Genomic DNA, 14,773 nt, shown 5'->3' with positions numbered 1-14,773 from the left:
GCTTTTAATTCGATCGTTCACAGTTCTAATGTGTGTATTTTTGAATTTCATTTGTATGTTTATGTAAATATTTCGCACCCACATACATATGTATGTTAACCCACATTTCAAGCTGTTACAACGCTGAGCTTTATTTACTACTACTCAACTACCAATACAGTAAGCGTTTCACTTCGGTCGGGTTTCGCTCCAGCATCGAACAAATGGGGCGAATCGGGCTGACGGTCTTCGGCAAATAGTCAGTCTCGGAGCATACGCGTACGGCGCTGGACGTGTAAAACGCGTTGTTTGGTCATCTGGTGTGGCCTAACATGTGTAAATCCCTTTTTCCGAAAGGGTTAGGGAAACTGTTTGAATTGGGTTTTTGGTGAACTAAGGTTGGCAAGCATAAAAAAATAGGTAACAAAGTCTTACGAGCTGTGTTGTGCACAGCAAATGTGTAGCAAATGTGACTAAGGAAAACAAAAAGTGATTTTATTATTTATTACTTTAAAATGTTTTGTTACTAAATTTAAAGCAACCATCATCAAGCTTCCCATCCGTAGTGCAGTGAATATTTGACCGTTCGGCAGTCTCAATCTCTGAGGGGCAGATTGATTGCAAGCTATTTTCCATTCCATAAAGAAGCAAAGGGAAGCTTTTATCTCGTCGTCGTGTGATCGGGTGGTTGGTTTGTAAGACGTAAATTAAAATATTTCTTCGGAGTAGCGTATGCTCGTAGCAGTCGATTCTGTCTCCATCTGTCTGCTAGCTTTAGACCGATCCGTTTGTGTATTGTGGTGCCTTTTTAAGGGCGATTGGGAAGTGTGTATATGTGTGTAGATTAGTTTTGTGAAACATTTTTGCATTGTGGTTTATTGGTGTTGTCTTATGTATTGTTTCTTGTTTTGTGTGAAAATAAAAATGAAACCAATCAAAGCTTATCGAAATGAAGAAAGCAACGTCACAATAGTAAAAATTAAGACACACATGAAGCCAAGAATAGCAAATGGGCGGTGGTAGTGGTAATAAATCAGGTTCTGTTAGAACGAAAGGTTTATTCAATCCATTACACGAGACACAAGCTACATAAGGAAGCGTTGGATAGAAACGTGTCGAAGAAGATAAATCCGCACCCACAGGAAGTTCAAGTGTATCAGTGTGTCAGTGCTAAAGAGAAGAGAAGAACAAGGATGATTAACCTTCCGAAATTGGGGATGCCATCTTTATGTGCAAGGACGCTGCTGTCAAGGAAGTACGTTGATCTTATTTCCTCCAACTACAAACGAAACAATTGCGTCCAAGGTGTTCAGGCGTATATCGACAGCGTTTGTTTGTGTGGGTAGGTTGTGATACTTCCAGATTCGTGCGTGAAAACTGTTTCCCACTTGGCGCCAATATATTCCGTGACGTTTGATTGAGTCCGTAGGGGTAAATATTTTGTGTCGGAAGGTTTGATTGAGCTATTTTCAACGGAAGCCACGTCAAGAAGGATGCCGCAAGGCAGAACATCCAGAGTCTATCCAACCATCCCATTGGTGTGAGGATGTGAGTTGGTAAAGCATTTCAGTACGTGCCTAAACATGGGCCATAATAGATCGCTTACTTCTGTAGCACAGAAAAGGGAAAAAGACGTAATGTAAGTGGCCAAAAACCGAAAACTCATCGCTTGAAAAGGATTACTCGGTTCCGTTAAGATGTGCTGATCGTAAGATTTCATTTGATAAATGCTTCACAATGATGGTACAGCATTAGTGGAAGGTTACATAAATAGGTAATTAATCAATAACGTGCATCCGACGTGATTGTTGGCAAACAAGAAGATGGTTTTAAGGAAGGAAGTAACATTTGTTGCTGATTTTGTATCTCTTCCAAACGATTTCGTTCGCTTTGTTGTATAAAACTGATTGGCATAAGCGTGATTAACATGTCATGCTCTAATTTTATAGCTTTGAGACTTAAAAAACTTTTAGTAAGTAACGGTAAAAAAGTAACAAACAAACAAAATAAGTTTAATAAATAAGTCAACAAAAAACAATATTATAAAACAGAACAACTTTAAGAAATGTAAAATTAATAACAACAATACGATAACATAAAACAAAGTGCCATAATTTGCCATCATGTCTTTATCACAATGCGCTGTTTACCACTTAGGAGCAACAAAAAACAGAATGAAAACCAAATAAATAACCAAAACAGATGATTATCGCATTAAGTGGGTGTGAAACAAGTGGTTGGAATTAATTGTCACGTGGATAAATTGGAGAGCCAAAAAAAAAAGAGCCAAAGGGAAGCAAACAAAAAAAACAAACACCCCAAAACAAAACATAAACACGCATTTCGAACACACGTACATGTTGGTAGCAAAGAGAAGAAGAAAAAAAAAACACAACAAATCAGAAAAAAGGGATAAAGAACGAGTATTTTCACAGTGAGAAAGAAAGTGTTGGTGTGTGTATGTGTACGTCTGGACAGAAGAGATTGTGCGTTAGTTTGTTTGTGTGTGTTAATTTACGTGTTTCGTGCAACGGAAACGTTCCGCCCGACCGGAAGTGAATATTTTCTCACCCGTCGCTTCGCATAACCCTTGTGTGTTGTTTTGTTGTTGTTGTTGTGAGCAATATCGAAAGAAATCCGTGACAAGGCAATATAAAAGAAATTGGAATACGAGGACACGTGGGTTTGTAATTGGCAGCGGTCCGGTCACGAGCTTCCAGCTTCAAACTCAAACCACTTCAAACGGGCTGTAACTGGGCCTTTCGAATTAGCAGCATCTTTCTACAATCGGTTCCTGTTCGGACGATAATGGGCGTGAATAAGAGCAAAAGGTATTTATATGTTGATGTTAGTGGTACTCGGTGGGTGGGTGGGTTTGTTCTCTTTCCACTTTTACTGCTGTTTTCCACATGTGCAGATACGTGTGTGGCGTGATTAATATCTCATACAAACGGGGATATCCTCCCTCTGCTCACCACACTGCTTGGCACGGTTTTGTTATGCTACCTTTTCGGTGAATTTTCTCTCCGTTCTGCTATAATCTACGCGATAATAAACGCAGTCCGTCGATACCGTGATGGGTTTGACCTCTGCAAATTGCAAAGCTTCCCCTAGTGAATGGGATGGGATGGTGTACGGGGGCCCATTTTATTGCTCCGTACGTACACTTTTGCTGGGTTCGTATTTTACGAGCACATCTGCGCCCAGTGGCTTTTGCAAAACCCCCTCCAGCCCTACAGTGCTGCTGGTCTGTTTGTGCGCCTGTTTCGATGATAATTACTGATAAAATATTAGCTTCCTCGTAATGGTGGTTTACCTTCTCCACAAACGGCTCAAAAAGGGATGAAGGGAAAAAGAAGGGCAAGGGGTGTAGGTGAGAAGCACTGCATTCTTCCCCGTCAACCACCCTAACCCTTCATGTGCATTCCTGAACGACACTCTTCTCACGCCAGCCACTTGGCTGTTTGTACAGACGGATTAGCGAGACAGAAGGTGGCAAAGGTATAATCTGTTCACCTTCGCGGCCCACCAAACGCGTGCGATAAATGGGAAGCATTAACAGAAACAGAAGGAGTAAAACAGGGGGCCGTAGCAAAAGCCCCTTTCAACCCCATTCATTTCCATACGCACGCATTTCCACGCTCGAAGCGCAGAAAAACAACTGGAGCGTAGTGTGTGGAGCGTTTGTTTGTACAAACGGCGATGGCATCCAGCCGTACACAGTTGATGGTTGTGGAATGGATTTGTTTCAAGTGTTTTGCCATTTTGCGGCACAAGTGAAATTGTGTCTCCACCCGGTTTGTTTTACGATCATGCAACGAACGTCCATTTATGTGGAGTGGAAAAAGCTGCTGCACTTTTAAAATTGAGTAATATTTCCACCGCAAAAAAAACCTTCGCATCAATGATGGATTTTAGTTTTGTGCAAAGAAATGATAAATTCTCTCAAGAACGCATCTCAGATCAAACAGATATTGAAGTGGGCAGCGTGTTTTGTTTCGTGTTGTTTTCCACTTCATTTTCAATTATACTTCAAATGCTCACATCTTTACGTTTTCCATCACCCGCACAGAAACATCCAGCGCGGGGTCATGCCGCACGCGCTAAATGAAATAAATCATTCGCTTAATTAATCGGCGATAAATTGCTTCGTGTTTTTGCAGCGAAAGGAAATGTTGCTTTGGCTAACGAATCTACGCAATGCTACTACGCTGGCAAAGGTGGGATGAAATTAATTTATACCAAAAAAAAAAAAACAATATTGCCCACACTTTCGCCACAGGGCCGCTTCTCGCCAAGTGCCTTGTGTAGTTTCTCGCAGTTGCTACCGTGGCCGTGGGTTTACCGAGATGGACCACGTTTCTTAAGCACCGCACTAAAGACTCGGACTTCCCGAATGCTTAACGATGGCTTCATTAATAAAGCATGGAAATAACAAACTTTTCACTCAGCACACCGGTGTGGCTGTTGGGACACAAACAGAAATACGTTTCACTGGAAAGGAAGTGAATTAATAAAATGCCACAAAATTTGACGCACAGCCCACGAGCTTATTGAAAGGAACCATTTTGGAGGGGGAGCGACAAATATTGCTTTCTCGGTGGCCGGTGTGAGGTGCTCTGTGGGAGTTTCTTAAGTTGATTTGAATCGGTTTCTTTGTGGACAGTGGTTTTCAAGTGATTTATTTTGCGGTTGTGGAAATTCAATTAAAAGAAAAGACAAATAATTATCACTAATGAATATTATTGAGGGCTTTTAAAATGAATCCTAAAGGGCTGTCAAGAAAATGAAGTTTTGTTTTTTATTTAAACAATTTTTAAATTGAGGTTTTTTTTATAGCCAAAAAAATACTCTCAGAGACTTGTCTATCTTTGGGAAATTTAATAATATTGTTGTAGCCTAATTTTCAGTGTAATGGCAAAAATTTTCCCTTTCTAATAAGCTTACTATTTAATTAGTAATGAATTTCTACAAATGAAAACAGTTGTTTTGTTATTTGCTACTTGAAAACCTCTGCCCTAGCTCTGACGAGGGTGAGTTTATACGCCCGGTAGAAGTAGATAACCGAATCACACAAAGAGGCCACGGGACAAAATAAATCATTTCGCAACACCGGGCCAATGCTTACGCTCGTACCAGAGTGCCCAAATTAAAACATCAGCCTGTACCGGGATATGGTGACCATCTGGTTTTTCCCCCCGCCGGAACTCGTTATTAAGATGAACGTTTGCCATTTTTGGGGAGGTGGCAAAAGGATGTTAATTAATGGACCCGATTTCATTTACCGTAATGTGATGAAGTTTTTAAAAACTGTTTTACGCGTGTTTTCGCTTAATTGCAAGAACAAAGTAAATGGGTTGTTAAACTATTCATAATCTTGTAACAATGTTATGTTTAAAAAAGAAAGAAAGAAAGGTAGTAATAACTATTGTCCTCGTTGTTTCTATCGGGTGCTTAATCCATTTAGAGGTGATTAACTCACGCTGTTTCTTGTTCCAGATTAAGTTCATTCAAATTACTTTATCCGATTGGAATCAACCGAACCGGTAAAGTGATAATCCCTGTTTTATTAAATTCTTTTCCATCACATTCGGAGGAATGGCAGGAATTTAAAGAAGAAGATCAAAAAAGGGGGTTAAAAAGGGATAGCTCCACGTCTATTATGATTCATTTTCCATTGGGTAAGGGTTGCCAAAAGGGGGGAGAAATAAAATTGGAAAACAGGCTCAATGCCACAACACATGATCGCCATTTTGTTGGGTAAACTTCTCATTTATAAAATCGAAAATCCGTAGATAATGGTATCAGAAAGCATGAGCTACCCGTGCGTTCCCAGTCATCCCTATGTGGTTCGCTTGTTCCATATGAGGATTATGAAGGTTTTCGTGTTAGTTCCTTCTGTGTATGTGTTACCAGTGTACCCTTACAAAGACCCCTTTTTTGTGGGAAAGATAACCCAAAATGTTACGGGGATGGGATTGTTTTCTGTCGATCCGCACGCCGGAAAGCAGGTCAATCGTAGTTGATTGCTGTTTACCGTCCGCTAATGACACAAGTTCGGGTAATGGTAATAATAATAACGGCAGCACCGACAGCATTGAGAAGGGTACACGTGCGAAGTGAATGTGGTGAAGGTTGTGTTTTTTTTTTGCTGCTCTCCCGCAAGTTGCCATTATTTTGCACACATTGTAAAGAATAATTGGTGGTGAAGTAAAGTGCTTTACCGTTACGGTGGAAAGAGAAATAAATTACGATCCGAGATTGAGAGTACATTTTTGTCAGAAAAAATTGTTGAGGGAATGGGGGGGGGGGGGGGGGGGGCGAGGGGAGATTTTGCGGGAAAAGGAAAATCAGTATGCCCTGTGGTATATACCGTGACCGTTGGCTGCTGGTGCTCCGATGAATGGACAGCATCGATAGAAGTAGGTCATTTTAATACCATCATAAAGATGCGATCGAGTTGCATCGAGGGGGATAAGCGTTAAAAATATTGTACGAGAGGAAAAAAAAAATCTATAAAAAAATGCAATGGAAAGAAAAATCAGGATCATAAATAAACGTTAAAAATGTTTTATTTCTTTTTTCACAACTTAATTTACGTGAAGTAAAACATCCCACCGTTGACCGGTCTCTTTCACAACATTTGAAGTTTTTGTATTTTTTTGCACACTGTTAAGTACAATTATAAAATCCTTTAATGGATCGTAAAACAACAAACAAAATGGTCATTTAATTTTCCACCCCAAAAGCAAAAAAAAACTAACCAAAAAAAAATTTTTTTCCCCGTTCCTCGGAACGGTGTGTTTTTTTATTTAACTCGAGCTAGAACTGTTTGCGAAAATTAATGTTCGCTGGAAAGTGTCAACATGTCCTTCCCTTTGGGGGACACGCTACCGCTTTGCAGCGTATAAAGGGTTTCTCCGGGAAGGTCGTACCGTGTTTCTGCAGACGTCCCCGGGAAGCAGCGATTTTCCAAAAGGATCGAAGATGAAAAATGTTTCTTGACAACGATTTTATTGATCGTTTGTTTGTGTTGTTTGTACGAGCAGCATGTTTTTGTTTGACGTACCATTTTATTTTCTGTGCTCTACACCGTGCCCGAGATGTAATTCCGAGAGGAGCAATGATGATAAATTTAGTAACGGTTACAGATACTATCACGTAATAGGTATAAAGTGGAACTGATTGGGTGGTGGTGGTGATGGGACGTATCTTCATCTTCAGCTCTACGGAAGCAAAACAGACTATTAAACCGTCAAGGAGGAGGCGTTAAACGTTCAAGCCGTTTTATGGTGGCACGTAAAACAAATCGGGCAAGCTTTGTTTTTGGTTTCCAAGAAGGATAAAATGGAGGAACTAATTTTGATTTGATTGTTTTTTTGTAAAGGAAAAATAAATAAATAAAAAATCATTTAAGGAGTATTAACCCTTTTTTGCAGATCATAAGACTCTCATAACAATCATGATCATAAGAATGATGATTTAAATAACAATGCAAATGATTGTTTACACAACTTTTGTTTCGCAAACAATGTTATGTTTTTTGTTAATAAAATTGTTTAATTTTGAAAATAAACAATTTTTAATTAAAAAAAAATTAATATTACAATAAAAAAGACAGTTATATTTTAATTATTTCATTTTCATTTCAATCTACTTTAATAATTAAGAGTTTTTGATGTTGTCCTTTACAAAAGTTTTAAAATTTTAAAAACAAAAATTGTTCTCTCTCGTTTGTGTTGTAAAATGTACACTACTTAGGATAAATATGCCCATAAACGAATAAAGTATAATTAATAATTTAATTACCTTTTGCATTTTCCCACACGGAAAACCGCAACGGCTGTGTTACCTTTTAGACGTAAATTAATTTAAATTCCTACCACGGTGTATTAAAAGCCCTAACCAGGAAATGGTACCCAAAGTGGCCCATGATGAGCGCAGCGGAATATGTTCGGCACGTGGTGTGTATTTAATAAAACGTGTAATGAATGTGCCTCCGTCCCATTGAATGTGTGTTACCATAAAGCAAACCAGGGAGAAAAAAAAACTCAGAAAATTACCCTATCGGCCAATGGTGTGAGGAAAATAGCAGATACGAAAGCATGGCAGATATCGATTTCTAACCCAATCTCGGAAGCTTCCTCTTCCAGCCATGCCTGCGGGCATGTTTCATGGCTTACGCTGCGCGTCACAAGCGGAGATGAGTGCACTTGAACTTTCATTTACATCCCGCCAGGTTACACTGGCCCAAATCCCGCTTTGTTCCCTTGTGCCTTTGCACAAGGGGGGAAGAATGCTTCCTGACGTCAGCAACGATGACGACAACGATTGTACGAGCGTTGGCACGTCGCTTCTAGGCAGGGCTAGATTGCAAAAACCTATCCATTCTATGGCGCAACGAAACCAGAGCCAAGTTCAGGCAACAAAAGGTACTGGCGTACTGAACCGTAACAGCAATGGCCCGAAAGTAGGCCTCCACGATGTAAGCAGGTTGGCCATTTGCCAACGGTACCGGGAAAGAGAAACTTTAAAACTGCTGACTCGCACACATGGACAAGCGTTCGGTTGTGTGATACGATCATTGGGAAGTTAAACTGTCATACCGGAGAGTCCCTTCGTATAGGAACACACACTCCGAAATTGTTGGCAATGTTGTTGACTCCCAACAATGTTTTAGCATTTTGTTTTTTATTTGTACCGCTTTGGACAACAATGGAAACTCACGTCGGGACAAGGACAGGACATCGACCAACCGAAGCGAATGGGCTCGGCGAACACGGCGAACTCGTGCTGTTTTGGGAAATTAGTTCAAAAGCACTCACGTGCTGGCCATTTCCTTTTTTTCCCCGGACGATGGTCATGCTGAATTTATGGTAAAAATTTGTAACCTACTTTTAACGGGGTGCAAAAGAAACCCCCCGTGATGCTCGATTCCCTTTTATCCATTCAACGATAATTTCTTTAGCGCAAGTCTGGCGATTCGCTTTGGTCCGAGAGCGTGGCTAAAAAGTCGTGCCTGCGCACGGATAAGCACTTCACTTTGGCAGTAAGTTGAGTTAAGATGTTTTAAAGTATAAAAGAGATCTGTTTTTTTTTGTCATCAACCCTTGCGTTCCATTTTCTATGGTTCATTCTCACCCATTCTTGTGCAGCAGAGTTTCGTAACGCTGCAGTTAATCTTTTGCGCTGCTGGACACTTGAACAAATAGGAAAAGTGCTTTTGGTGAATGAATTATTTTTTTTCTATGTGTAGTGGAAGCTTTGTTGAATCAAAAGCAACTAAAAAAAAGATTGGTTGTTGAAACAGGATAGAGTTATGCATTTACATAGAAGCGAGCAAGCATTGCATAGATCAGATTCCTGGTGGTGAAGCATATTTCTTTTAAATTACGATTCACTTTACGATTGCTTTTTGGCGCATTTTTAGCCAAACCACACAAACCTACCCCACCACCGGGGTTGGAATAATTAATTTGTACCACTCACAATCAAACCAAGTGCTTTGAATGGGTCGCACTATGGGAGGGAACGTTGTACGAAATGTGGTCATAATTATTTTTACTTAACAAACTATTGTAAAAGAATGGGCGGCGAATGGTTTGGTGCAAGTGGCCACTGGTCTTTATAAAACAGTACTTGCAATGAATGACTTTCTTGGGTACGTGACGAAGTCTAGTAACTCATTACACGGAGAGGCATGACCTAGTACCTCGTTAAGCTTAAAGAGGATGATTGCTCAACAATATACCATGTTGATTAGAGTAGCCTAAGCTTAATGACTTGTTTGTTGATGTAATGAATGCCTCACACGCCTGAAGGTATGTTATATTCGTATTTTAAAAAGTATGGTACATGATGGCGGTTTCTTGACTACAAAATCGTATACTTAGATTTCGTACAACTGGACACAGTCTTTCTGTGCCAAGAGCAAGAAACTAATGTGATAAAAATGCAATTTTCTTTACTTAATATTTAAAAATAAGGAGCAATTGGACCCTAACTATTCTATTTCAATAAACCTTGCTCATTTTCAAGTTTGTTTTTTTGAGAGCTGAATTTTGTTAAGGAAATAAATATTTATTATCACCCTGATAACTTGAAAACAGAATGATAACACTACTAGTTGGTTCTTTTTCCGGTGCATTACATTTTCCTTTTCGGTATAGATTAGGAAAAAAACGAAAAAGTTCCACACCTTTCCAAAAACACCTATCGAGAAGGACCATAAAGGGAAGAATATATACAAAACCAAAAATCCTCCCCCATCAGAAGAGAAGATGTTTTTCGTTTGATTATTTTTTTTTTATTCCGGAATTCATTTCATTAGAATCCGCTTTACCTTTGCCATCGTAACACCATTGAATGGCAGCTTCCAATATGCTGTTTGCTGCCGGTTCGTTCGTTTTCAAAATTAGAATGCAAACATTTCATTTCATTTTGAGCTTTTTTTTTATTCCTTAAATAATACAGGAAGGTTTTCCACAAAAAAAAACGGGAAAAAAGTAAAGACGTTATGTAAAAATTGAAAAACATTGTTTTTAGCTACTTCATTCACCGAAAGACATTTTTGGTTGACACAAAGAAAGCACCGAGCACAATCGCCTTGGTAATGTTGGGACTTCCAGAAAAAAGGACGGAACCTTATTTTATTTGCGATTGATACATTTTTCCCAACTTCCTCTCACTGTTGTGGCCCGTTTTTCCCCCGCCGTGCTTTTGCATCATCGTTCAATCGCGCATCGTTTGAATTGTCGTTACACGTCGCGCTTCGCCGTAGCAGCGCGTTCGTTACGCGGCAGTGAATTTTATTTCAACCGATTTCTATTCAGCCGGAAAACGGGTAATATTAGAGTAGAAGCCAAAGAATACACGTATGTTTGCAACCATACGGCACATGTGTTTCTTTTGTGTGTGTGTGTGTGTGTGTGTGTGCGTGCTTGTCGATTTTTCCGAGAAACGTTAGAAAGGTTGTTTTCGTTTTGAATTCTTGTTGAAGAATTTCGACGACAATTGACTGTTGGAGATATATTTGCGCGTGTGAGGGTGTGTGTGGGAGAGATGAGGTCGAACGGGAACATTCCCATAACTCTACTCGTTGAATCAACATCCTCCAACAATCAACGGTTTCAAGCAAAAGTTTTCACCCGCTTGTGCTTCGCTCACCTTACATGGCGTGTCCAAGAAGAAGCGTCGTAACTCAATTCGTATTAATATTTATTTTACATTCACCGGTAGAATGCGAAGAACTTCACACATTCGTAGCTACAGTATGGAATGGGAACTAAAAGGACATCCACCTCTACCAGACATCAGGTACCGGAAGCTGTCATGTAGGATGGACGTTTTCCAAACTCCACCGTGAAGGGCATTTCCGCGTTTATTCATCTCCGGTGGGAGAGGTATGCAAATGTTATTAGAATGAAATTCCGCGCTTCCTTTCTGTGCGTTTTGCATCGAGTGGGTACGCTGGCGCTTTGCACCATCTTGCCCGTCAGCTACGCTAAGTGAGCATGTTTTTGGCTAATTTTTTGACTCCGCACGACCAAAATCCTTTCTGGCCGCAACAGCACGAACCACGGGGACGGACGACTTTTGCGAGCTTTGCTGTGCTTGTTTTAATGAATATTTACTCTTGCAAGTGCAACCGCAAGGTATACCGATGATGGAAGGCACTCTCGGTACGAGCGACCGCGAACATGGCACAGGATGGTTGATGGTAAAGCAGAAGCAAAAACCTTCATTTGACTTTAATGACGCACGTAATGAAGCGGACGGGGTGTGTGTGTGTGTGTGTGTGTGGAGAGAGACGCTACAAACCACAAAAAAGGACTCGAATGAACATCAACGACAGTGGGTTCGATAGAGGCGGGTTGTTAAAAAGGAGAAACTTTGCAACCTGCTGCCAATAATTGGCCATTGACGTTTGAGTTCAAACGGTACATTACCATTTTTGACCGCAAGTTAGTTGTTCGGAACTTCAAACAAGCGGGAGTTTTGCTTAATAAGCATGGATGTTTACATCGAAGATGATTTTAATTTTAATTTAAGGATTTAGTCAACATAAATTTTGAATAGATTATTTTACTAAGGAAGTAGTACAGATGATGATTTAATATAACTATAATTGTTTTTCTATATACGATGTTTCTGAATTTTTTGAAAATGTTTGAACAAACAAAATGCTAAGTGAATAAAACGTTATGTAAAAGCAACATATTTTTCACATGAAATTATAAATAAAGAACATTTGAAACAAAATTTTCAAATCCTCACTATGGGTCGGTTTTGTCCCAAGAGAGTACGATTTATTTAAATATATCAATACAACTATTTATTTATTTTTTATTTATGTTTTTATTTTTTTATTATTTTTTTTTGCTTAAAAACTGATGTTCTAAAGTGATAATAAATACACTTCAAAGCAGTTTTCAAGTAGCTCATGTAGGTAGAGTTATAGCAGATCTAGAATGAATAGCAATATTATAAGTAAATGTAGTACTTTAATGAAGCTAACATATGAAATGTTTAATTATTTTTCAGTCTTAAAAGTTCCTGCCAACATAAGAATAAACCATCCTGTATACTAAGAACTTCTTTACGTCAGCTTAGAAGAGTAATTAAAATAGCAAAAGACAAGCATAGCGTAAAGTTGCAAAAATTTGTACTTTAACGATACTTCCCTTTAAACTCTCATACCATATTTCTTGTTCTAGAATAAAATATGTTAAAAAAAGCAAATACAAAAAACAACAACAAAAGATTAAGCACCATTGTTGAAGCCGTTTCCGTCCATCTCTTTTAATTTAACCTTCATCTCATGAGCTGATTACGAAGATTATTGATAAACATGAGCTCCGTTTTTCTCCACCATAATCCCCCTGAGAATGGGCGAAGCCTGAAATTATGTTGTGCCCGCTTTTTTCTATTCCACAAATGCGTTCCATTTTGCTTTCCAGCATCTTGAGACTTGCGAATAAAGTGAACGGAATAACGGAAGCTCTTCTCTTTGCTGGTTGTGGAAATTCTTTAAGCATGGAAGGAAATTCGCTTCTTCATAAATAAGGGTACGCTAGAATTGCAAAAATACAAACACCCGTCCATCCGATGCGTGTGACCTATCCTTCGTGCTCTCTGTGTGGTTGCTCTTCTGTGTTATTCGGTAGGAATATTTTTCATTTCCGTTTCCGGGGTTATTTTTTTGTAGGGTTATAGGCTCATCACAGATTTCAAGGTCGAAAAAGTTTCAACTAAAGTCAAGGAGAAAGCTCCACATGCTGTTTGAAAGTAGCTAACTAGAAAAAATAATCTAAAAAGACCCTCTTGAACCGTTCCCGACCATCGAAGATTCCGGTTCCATCGTTGCCTACATGCTGGTGGAATCTTTGATGCGCTAGGATCCACACGGAATTGGAAAATGTGATTGATATTGTGGCCGTACCGTCATGATTCAGTACACGGGGAGCGAAGCAAAGGGAGATTGATCTTGAAGAACGCGATTGAGGCAAAGTATTTACACAGAGGCAAGATGAGTTGTTGTTCACTCGGATGGAATGATACAATGTGATATGGTACCAATCGGTACGCTGCCGTGTACTGTTTGATCATGTGTTTCTCTGAAGATGAGACGATGATCGAAACATTCACCTGTCTCATTAGCATGTGTGAAGCTCATTAGAGCGGTAAATTACAGAATTAATTAAAACCGAGTATGTGTGTGTTTGTCTGTGGTTGTGGTGTAGCGTTTTTCGAGAGGTTTGTGTTTGCTCAGGTAAAACAAATCATTGTGTGGAAAAGTGTTGTTGGGAAGATTCGTGACAATTTAATGTCAATTTAATTAAAACGATTGTATATTGATTGTGATCGGTTCACAATGTTTCGGAGCATTATATGTAAGGCAAATTAGATGTATCGGAGCATTAAATATTGATTATTAATCTTATATGAAGGCTATTGTGGAAAGCGAAGTACATCCACAACGACTAATAAACTTTGTTGTTTAAAAATTGCCTACATCCAGGCGTAACACTACTCTGCGATGCAACCCAGAAAACAGATGTATAACTGAAGTTATGTTATTTGTTCAAATTGATTGATCTACAAATGGACATAAAGTATTAGAGACCATATTATCGTGTAAAGCGTACATTATCACAATAAAAAGTCATTCCTTTCTTGTTTGAAATGTACGTGCTCAAAATCACCTTAGGTTGTTAGTAATACAATGTACAAACAAACTAGAATAATTTACATTTTTACTTTGCACAACAATCCAATTTGAAAGATTGCAAGCGTAATCAGTGCAATTCATCGTGCAATCTTGTTCACTGTTAGCTTTTGTGGCAAGGTCTACAAAATGGTTCCACCGCACCTTAGGATCCTGGGACGGCCTAATGTCATTCGTTTTCGATTCCCTTTTCATCAATCCCGATCCAAAAACACCAATTCCAAGCACGTGTTTTCTACCACCACCACCACCACCACCACCGGTCATTCCAATGACCTTTCCTGTGGGTGTATGGTTCGTTGCTTAGCTGGATAATCTGTGGTCAAGTATGTTCCCTGCCAGTTGCCGGCCTCGAACTCTAATGGTACCGGGTAATCTAGTTTTGCTAGAGCAGCAGCCCACCGTCTGTTTGTGATGGGGATCGATTTGGTCCCGCTGGCAGAGTATTCTTGCGTTTTTATTCGCCTTCCGACCGGTTCGGTACGCCTTGGATGGGGCAAATAATTCTTCTGCCTTTCGGAAAAACGGTAACATTACCCCGGGAACGTGTGTATGTGTGTGGCTTCA

General features: G+C 39.5%; 1 protein-coding gene across 5 annotated transcripts in view; it reads left to right on the top strand.

Annotated features, from left to right (window-relative positions):
* Positions 1-222: 222 nt before the first annotated feature.
* The window catches only part of LOC125762929 (transient receptor potential-gamma protein), a 79,975-nt gene continuing 65,424 nt past the window's right edge, over positions 223-14,773 (top strand). For 2 of the 5 annotated variants that reach the window (XM_049425565.1, XM_049425562.1), the window contains exon 1: positions 223-2,810. The gene's annotated coding sequence lies outside the window, so the exon portion shown is untranslated. The remainder of the gene's footprint in view (positions 2,811-14,773) is intronic. The other 3 variants (XM_049425561.1, XM_049425566.1, XM_049425563.1) reach the window with 3 other exon arrangements.

The sequence above is a fragment of the Anopheles funestus genome, chromosome 2RL (genome assembly GCF_943734845.2).
Source record: "Anopheles funestus chromosome 2RL, idAnoFuneDA-416_04, whole genome shotgun sequence".
In the NCBI taxonomy this organism is placed as follows: domain Eukaryota; kingdom Metazoa; phylum Arthropoda; class Insecta; order Diptera; family Culicidae; genus Anopheles; species Anopheles funestus.
Note: the sequence above shows the minus strand (reverse complement) of the source record. Positions and strands in the feature narration are given on the sequence as shown.